Genomic DNA, 7898 nt, shown 5'->3' on the forward strand with positions numbered 1-7898 from the left:
CCCGATGAACAGCAGTGCCCCTGGACTGCTGATCACCTATTGATTTTCCAGCTGGAGGCTGCATCCGCAGCCAGCTGCCATCTCCAGCCCTGTCACTGGGACCCCTTGGTGACTAACGGATCCCCCGGGCCCTTCCCCAACCCCCCCTCACTTCAGACCCAGCTCCCCTCCCCGCAGGCCCACCCTGCCCAGCTCGCTTTGTCTGTGTTCAGGCTCTGCCCTGTCTCTCAGAGCTGAGTACTAGGGCCACAGACACCAAAGTCAAGATCTTTTCCCAGTGACTCCCCCTGACCAACCCAAGCAACCTGGCTTTGAATCCCAACTGTGTGACTTTGGGCAAGTCACTTCAAGCCCCCTGTGCCTCAGTTTCCTCATCTGTAAAGCTGGGGCATATTAGGACCTACCCATCATGTGTATAAGCCAGCAGTTTCTAAAATATGTCCTGTGGACCTCTGGGGTTCCCCTCCCAGAATGTCCCTAATAGTTAAAACAATGTTCATAATAATACTAAGATGGTACATATTTTTTTCTGCTCTCAATTAAAGATTTTTTTTTTACTCTCAGTGTAGTGTTCCAGCGACTACATGAAATGTGATATCACAAATCTTGAAGGCAGAAGCAGGTATGAAAACCCAGCTGTTTTCTATTAAGCCTGAGATTATAGAGATTTGCAAAAATGTAAAACAATGCCATTGCTTCCTTCTCCCTAAAACGTTTGTGTTGGGAAATATAGTTATTTTTCATAAAATATTTATGTTAATATGTAATGTGTTTATTATGGTGATTTTAAATAAATAATGAACAAATATTATTACAGTTTCTCAGTTTAACTCCTCGAATGGTAAATAGTGACAGATACAGCCCACATTAACAAAAGCTCTGAGATCCTCAATAATTTTTAAGAGTGTAAAGAGTTCTTGAGGCCAGAAAGTTTGAGAAATGCTGATACAAGATGCCAGCACAGCACCTGGTCACTGCAGTATTATTATGATTATGATTGAGTAATTATCATTGGGGGTAAATATCAAGGGGTGATTTCCCCCCCTGAACTGGGGGTTCTCAGGGGTGTGGGATGGGGAGGGGGGTTGCTGGAGACCCTGATTAGGGATTTAGTCCCTGCAGCCAAATGGCAAATGTGGGTCCCCTCTTCTGGCTCCGAGAGCTCTCCGTCCTCACCTGGCACTCACTGTCAGCTTGGGGTGCTCGGCCCTACTGCCACGGGAAGGGAACACCTGGCTGGCCTGTGACCAGGCCCCTGGTGCTGCCTGCACCACGTGCTGCAGCCGTGCTCAGAGCCACCCAGAGGGTGGAAGTTGGTGCCAACAGGGCAGAGGAGGGTAATAATAATAATAGCTCCTCCTTGCTTAGCATCCAGGTGTGTCAGGCACTGTCGTAAGCATTTTAGAAAAGTTAAGTCATTTGATCCCTGCAACAATCTTATGCGGTTGTTTTAAAATGTGCCTGGGATTTTGTTGGAATCAGGTATGCTAGCTTGACAGACAAGGAGACAATGTCTTAAAAGAAGAGTTTACTAATCACAGTTTCCAAGAGGAGGGGGCACGTCCCACCATGCAGGGCCACATGGAGAAGCACCAGAGTCAGTCTGGAGGCAGAGGAGGGAGGAGAAAGCATGGGCCAGAGCCTTTATTGTGGTTTGCACAGGAAGGAATGGGCAAGACAAGGTAAGCAGTTCAGGGTTGGCTGGTTTGAATAATTTAGTGGGCTCCAGGCTACAGGGGCTGTCACTAACTGTCTGATACCTTTACCTGGCCCTGGGGTGTTGGAGGGCAGGGAGAATATCAGTTTGGTGTGTAAGATAAAGGAGATGATTGGCGTGTAGGCTCTGGATTGATGTACTTGCAGGTGAAAAGTGTGCTCCGGCTAGTTGTTTACTAGGAATTACCTAGACCTGGGAGAGGCAGTCCCTCCCTGGGCTGCAAGGTACCAAGATGCCAAAGCATCATAAAACACACACACACAAAGGCATGAATAATACAGAGATGTACTATTATTATCTTCTTTTTAAAGCAAGGGGCTAAGTGTCCTGCCCAAGACCCACAGCTGGGAGGTGGTGACAGCAGGTCTTGAACCCTTGCACTGTGGCTCAAAGGCCAGCACCGCTCACTGGCTGGTCTCCAACAGACCGGGGCCTGGACTGGGCCGGAGCCAGGCCCCAAGAGCCCTTGGCTGTGGCCATGGCCTCAACCTCCTGGCCTTGGCACAGATGGGCACCGTTCTGTGGTCAGGCTGGAGATCTGAGCACCATGACCTTGGGCAATGCTCCCTGGTGGGTGCCATTCCTCCTGTACCTGGGCCACTACACAGGCACTTTGGCCACTTCAGGCTGCAGGAAGGATGGCCACAATGAACAAAAATGCAGACAATGGGTGCCCTGGGATGCTTTGCACATCCCACTGGCCCCTCAGATTTACTACTGCCCACCTGCTCCCCATACCACGTCCCCAGGTCTGCAAGGACCCTGACGGTGGGGCAGGGGGCTGTGAGGGTGGCCACCTCCCAGAGGCGGGCCTTACACCCTTCCTCTGCCTGCCCCAGCTCGACTCTGAAGGATCCTGGCAGGCCCCGTCAATAATTAGAACTCCATACGGGTTAGCTGGTACTATCTGATTTCTGTTGTTGTTTGTAGCATCATGAACTGTAAACTGGGGAGAGTCATGTCTTACTCCGGGAGGTGGTCAAGATTCACGGACCTGCGCAGGGCAAGTCCAGCTCTGAGCAGAGTGGGCAGAACAGGGGCTCAGTCGTGGGCGGTGCGGGGGAGGCTCCTTCCTTTCCGAGGCGCTCGGGCCGGGACCAGGGCAGCGGGAAGCGGTCCCGGTGGGCAGGTGGCCAGAGTGGGCCGGGCAAGGACAGGGGTCTGTCCCGCTCTGGGCACTCCCTGCCTCAGGACCCAGAGCAGGACTGGGGAGTCCCGGCCGCGGAAACGCGGGGCGCCAGCGCCCCCTGCCGGCGGCAGCGTGCAGCACCGGCCCGAGCGTCCCGCCGCCTCCGCCTGCACTGGGGGCGCGCGAGGTACACTAGACTCAGCAACCGGGGCCGGGACTTGGGGCGGGCACCAGCCTCGCCCTGCGCAGGGACCGTGGCTCTGCAGGTTGGCCCACCGCCGAGAGCACGGGCAAGCCCGGGGGGTGGGGACCCAGCGTGATAGGCATCCGCCTTGGCCAAGGCCCCTGGCCCCTGAGCCTCAATTCTTCCTTGCAAGGAACAAAGGAGCGAGGGATTATTTTCCCCCAAGGCAGTGTCCTTGCAACCTTGTCCTTGACGGTGTCCCTGCCTTCCCTCCTGTCCAGTCCCGACCCTGCCGATCCCCTACCCCACGTGGGTGACACTTTCTGTAATTCCAAATCTCAGTATGTCATTCCTCCACTTAAGACCCTTCAGACGAAATGGTTGTCACATAAAACCTTGCTTTCCTGTTAGAATAAACACGGGTCAAACAGACCCAATTTGGCGGAAAATGGAGCTGACCAGCTCAGGGCCACCAACCCCTTAGGAATCACGGGCACTGGAGGCCCCCAGAGCTTCAGGCTGCTTGGCCAGAAGGGAACCCATTCTCCCAAGGAAATAGCCTTACCAAGGTGGGTTCCATTTCCAGACCAGGCTTCAGAAGCCCATTTAGCCCGTCATGGCCTGGATCTAATGTGGAAGACTGTCGTGTTCTGGGGGCTGCATAGCCATCACCCCAAAACTTGGTGGCACAAAACTACCACTTTATTATGCCCACAGGTTCTGTGGGTTGGGAATCCGGACAGGGCACAGTGGGGATGTCTTGTCTCTGCTATCTGGGGCCACAGATGAGGGTGATTCAGAAGGGGCTTGGACGATTTGGGGCTGGAGGATCCACTTCCAAGATGATGTCCTCACGGTCAGCCTGGCCCCGGGCCGGGAGGGCTGAGGCAGGGTTCCACCTGTGCCTGCTGGCTGCCCTCTCCAGCGTCCTGGCCTCAAGTAGTCGGCCTCCTCAGGTGTCGGCTAGATTCCACCTCAAATTCGGGAGATGGGTCCCATCATCCCAGCTGGAGGGAAGATGGCTGAGAAGGAATTCCCTGGACCAGTCACGGCAGCTGGGGGGCCATGAGGATGGTGCCGTGGGAAGCTGTGCAGGAGACGGCTCAGAAAAACATCATGAGTTGGTTCAACTCTCACTTTTCAAATCCAGGCACTTACAGGGAATAGAGGGACATGCAGGAAATGACAAGGAGATCAGGGCACTGGGGCAGAGTTCTTCACACTGCCCTGCCCCTCCATGTTTGCTCTGCCAGGGTGAGGGAAGCAAGGTACCAAAACACATCCCTTTCCCCTCCGCCCACTGCAAGGCTGGGACCGCCAGGTCTGGGGAGTCACTGCCTCCACGTGGCCAGCAGAGGGCAGCACAGCCCCACTCTGCGGCGACAGACGCTGAGCAGATTGACAGGACCAACTGCGGGATGGAACTGAGGGCCACACTGAGGACCCTCCACATCTCTGGCTAAGGATGGGGTGCAGCCTGAATGTGCAGTCATCTTCCAGCATGTGAGCTCCAGGCAGCAGAGACTGGGATGTGTTCACAGCCATATCTCCCAGGGCCCCATCTGAAGAAGACGATCAGTACCTAGTAGAATGTAGGGGTGAGTGGAGTGAGTGTGCGTGCAGGTCTGGGTGGGTCTGTCCCTGATGCCACCGCTCACCTGAAGTGTCCAGCAGCCCCACACAGCTCCTGCTCACACTTCCTCCCCGCGGGAAGACCCAGGGTCCCGAGCCCCAAGGTCAGGGAGGCTCCACGCCAGGCCTCCGTGGACGCCTCACACACCCACATCCCTCCCCTCTGCTCAGACTCTGGCCACCTCTGCCCATCTGGGCGGCCCTCATCACTGCATGCCCTCCTTTCCTGGGGTGTCTTTGCACCTCTCTTATTTAATGAAATGAGGCCTCCTTGACGAGGGTGTGGGAACCTGCAGATCCTGGCAGACTGGGGAGGCCAGGATAGGTATGCAGCGAGGGGGCAGCAGAAAGCCTGCTGGGACACAGTCTCCCTAAGAAGAGCAGAGGCCCCAGGTCACTGAGCAGCTCCTGGCCCGGGACCTTTCTAGAGCCCCACGATGGCGCTCGCCCCAGCAGCACCACACACTTGATTGACTGATGTTCTGACTTATTATCCTCACTGGACAGATAAGGAAACTGGGACGAAGACGGAAATTGTATCTTACCAAGGGTCACAGAGTTGTCTGATTGTGAGACTGGGGGTCTTCTCCAGACACAAATGAGTATATTTTGAATTATTCCATTTGTATGAAATTCTAGAAAAGGCAAAGCTAATTGATAGTGGCAGAAAGCAGACTAGTGATGCTTGAGGCCAGGGGGGTGGGGGTGGGGAATTATCTAGAAAAGATCAGGAGGGAAGTCTTTGGATAGAAGTGTTTATACATGCTTTGGGTGGTCATTTGGGGTTTGTATATTTGTCAAAACTCACTGAACTATCCAAATAAAATGAGTGCCTTTATTATATGTAAATTATACTTCAGTAAAAGTTCTTCTTTTTTTGTTTTCTGGGGTTTTTTAAAATTTTTTAATTTATTTTTTTATTGAAGTATAGTTGATTTACAATGTGTTAATTTCTGCTGTACAGCAAAGTGACTCGGTTATACAAATACATACATTCTTTTTAATAGTCTTTTCCATTATGGTTTATCCCAGGATATTGAATACAGTTCCCTGTGCTATACAGTAGGACCTTGTTGTTTATCCATTCTATATGTCATAGTTGTTTATTCTATATGTAATAGTTTGCATCTACTAACTCCAAACTCCCAATCCATCCCTCCCCCACCCCTCCCCTCCCTTGGCAACCACAAGTCTGTTCTCTGTGTCTGTCTGTTTCTGTTTTATAGGTAGGTTCATTTGTGCCATATTTTAGATTCCACCTATAAGTGATACCATATGGTATTTGTCTTTCTCTGTCTGACTTACTTCACCTAGAATGATAATCCTTAGTTGCATCCATGTCGCTGCAAATGGTGCTGTTTCGTTCTTTTTTATGGCTGAGTTGTTTTCTGTTTTTAATCCAGGTCTTCTGACTCGGATTTCAGTCCACTTGCCCCCCACCACTCAGGAGACATCCAACTGTGCTATCACGGGTATGTGTCGTCGTGGCCTGCAAGAGTTATTCATGGGTGTCAGAATGCCATCTGGGCACAGACCAGGAGAGAGTCAGGATGAAAGCAGGACCCTCTCATCCTAATTCTGGCTGGAACAGACTAATCAATTGGCAAAGATCAAATGTCAAAATTTTACACCATCTTTGTCCCCTCAGAACTGGGCCAGGCATTGTCATAGCTCAGGATGGCTGACCTTGGTTAATAAAGCTGGGAACAGGAAACCTGCCCTGTTTCCTTGGCAGATGGGTTTCCATGACCCTCCCTTCCCCCCTCACCCCCCACCTCCCCACCCCGTGCCTCCACCCACCCTCCCCCTCTACCCACCCCCGCTCCGTCGCCACCAGGACAGGTAACGGTTCCAGAATCTCAGTAATTGGGATGAGTAAACCGTTCGTCCTTCTGAGTCTGCAGCCCAAGTCAGGAACACCCAGGATGATTGATAACATCCTTTCTCCAAGCAATGAAAAGTTTAGAGTAAGACTTACATTTAATAAGTTCCCTGGTGGCCTCTTCGAATTTGCATGTTGCCTCGTTAACCTGGCCCAGATTTCTCCCCCTACAAGGCAATTCTCAGAAAACCAGGCATCGGTGCTCATTAAACTGGTTCTAAATGTCCAGCAAGCCAATAACAAGGAGAGAGGGAGCCCCACCTCGGGGCAGCAAACACAGCTGAAGCTCACAAGCTCCTCAGATGATCAAAGATCATCAAAGGATTTTCAAAGCCTTGGCGAATCCTGTTATTTTGGCCTCCAGGCTGACTCGGGCAAGAAGGCTCCAGAAGCACAGTGCCAAGAGCTGAAATGGAGGATAACGGTCCCTGTGGGCTGAGAGCATCAATTCCATCTTAAGGATGCTGATCAAAAGGAAGGACTCACAAGGATATAATGTGTCTTGGAAATATGGCTAAGCTTTGCCCAGATAAATCCCATGAGCTACCATCCACTCTGGCGTCTGTCTATTCATAAATTTGGGGAGGGTTTTTCCAGTGAATTCATTTGCCTCTCCTGAGAGGGACCACAGGGGCTGCATGCCTTTCCTTCCTTGGTGGTCATCCAAGGCCCGCTGCTGTTGCAGGTTTTCAGATGGCCAGTGAAAACTAACTCCACAGTGGAGGTATGTAGAGTTTTCGTTAAAAGGGTGTCACAACGAGAACAACAGCTGAGTAGGAAATCGCTGTGATGGAGAATGTAAGCATTAAGGCAGGTCATGGTGTCCTTGGAGCATCACATCCAGGGTAGAAGAGGTTCCAGCACAGATCTGAGCTGGAAGGCCAGCAGCAGGCCCACTGAGGTCAACACTGGTAAGGGTGGCCAACACTGCATACCCGCCATCTGCCTGGGCCCTTGAATAAGAAGGGACACATGTCAGGACTTCCCTGGTGGTGCAGTGGTTAAGAATCCACCTGCCAATGCAGGGGACACGGGTTCAAGCCCTGGTCTGGGAAGATCCCACATGCCGCGGAGCAACTAAGCCCATGCGCCACAACTACTGAGCCTGCATGCCGCTACTGAAGCCCGCGCGCCTAGAGCCCGTGCTCCGCAACGAGAAGTCACTGCAATGAGAAGCCCGTTCACCACAACAAAGAGCAGCCCCCCCCTCACCGCAACTAGAGAAAAGCTGGCACGCAGCAACGAAGACCCAACACAGCCATAAATGAATGAAAGAAAAAAAAGAAAGAGAAAGAGAGAAAGGAAGGAAGGGAGGGAGGGAGGGAGGGAGGGAGGAAGGAAGGAAGGAAGGAAG

General features: G+C 52.3%; 1 long non-coding RNA gene across 1 annotated transcript; it reads right to left on the minus strand.

Annotated features, from left to right (window-relative positions):
• Positions 1-5588: 5588 nt before the first annotated feature.
• LOC309613042 lies at positions 5589-7647 on the minus strand. The gene is made up of 2 exons (XR_014235490.1): positions 6641-7647; positions 5589-6151 (listed from the first exon to the last, which is right to left on the minus strand). It is a non-coding gene; the product is annotated as an uncharacterized lncRNA (long non-coding RNA).
• Between the last annotated feature and the right edge of the window lie 251 nt (positions 7648-7898).

Source organism: Balaenoptera borealis (assembly GCF_965194805.1).
Source record: "Balaenoptera borealis genome assembly, chromosome: 16".
Taxonomy (NCBI): Eukaryota; Metazoa; Chordata; class Mammalia; order Artiodactyla; family Balaenopteridae; genus Balaenoptera; species Balaenoptera borealis.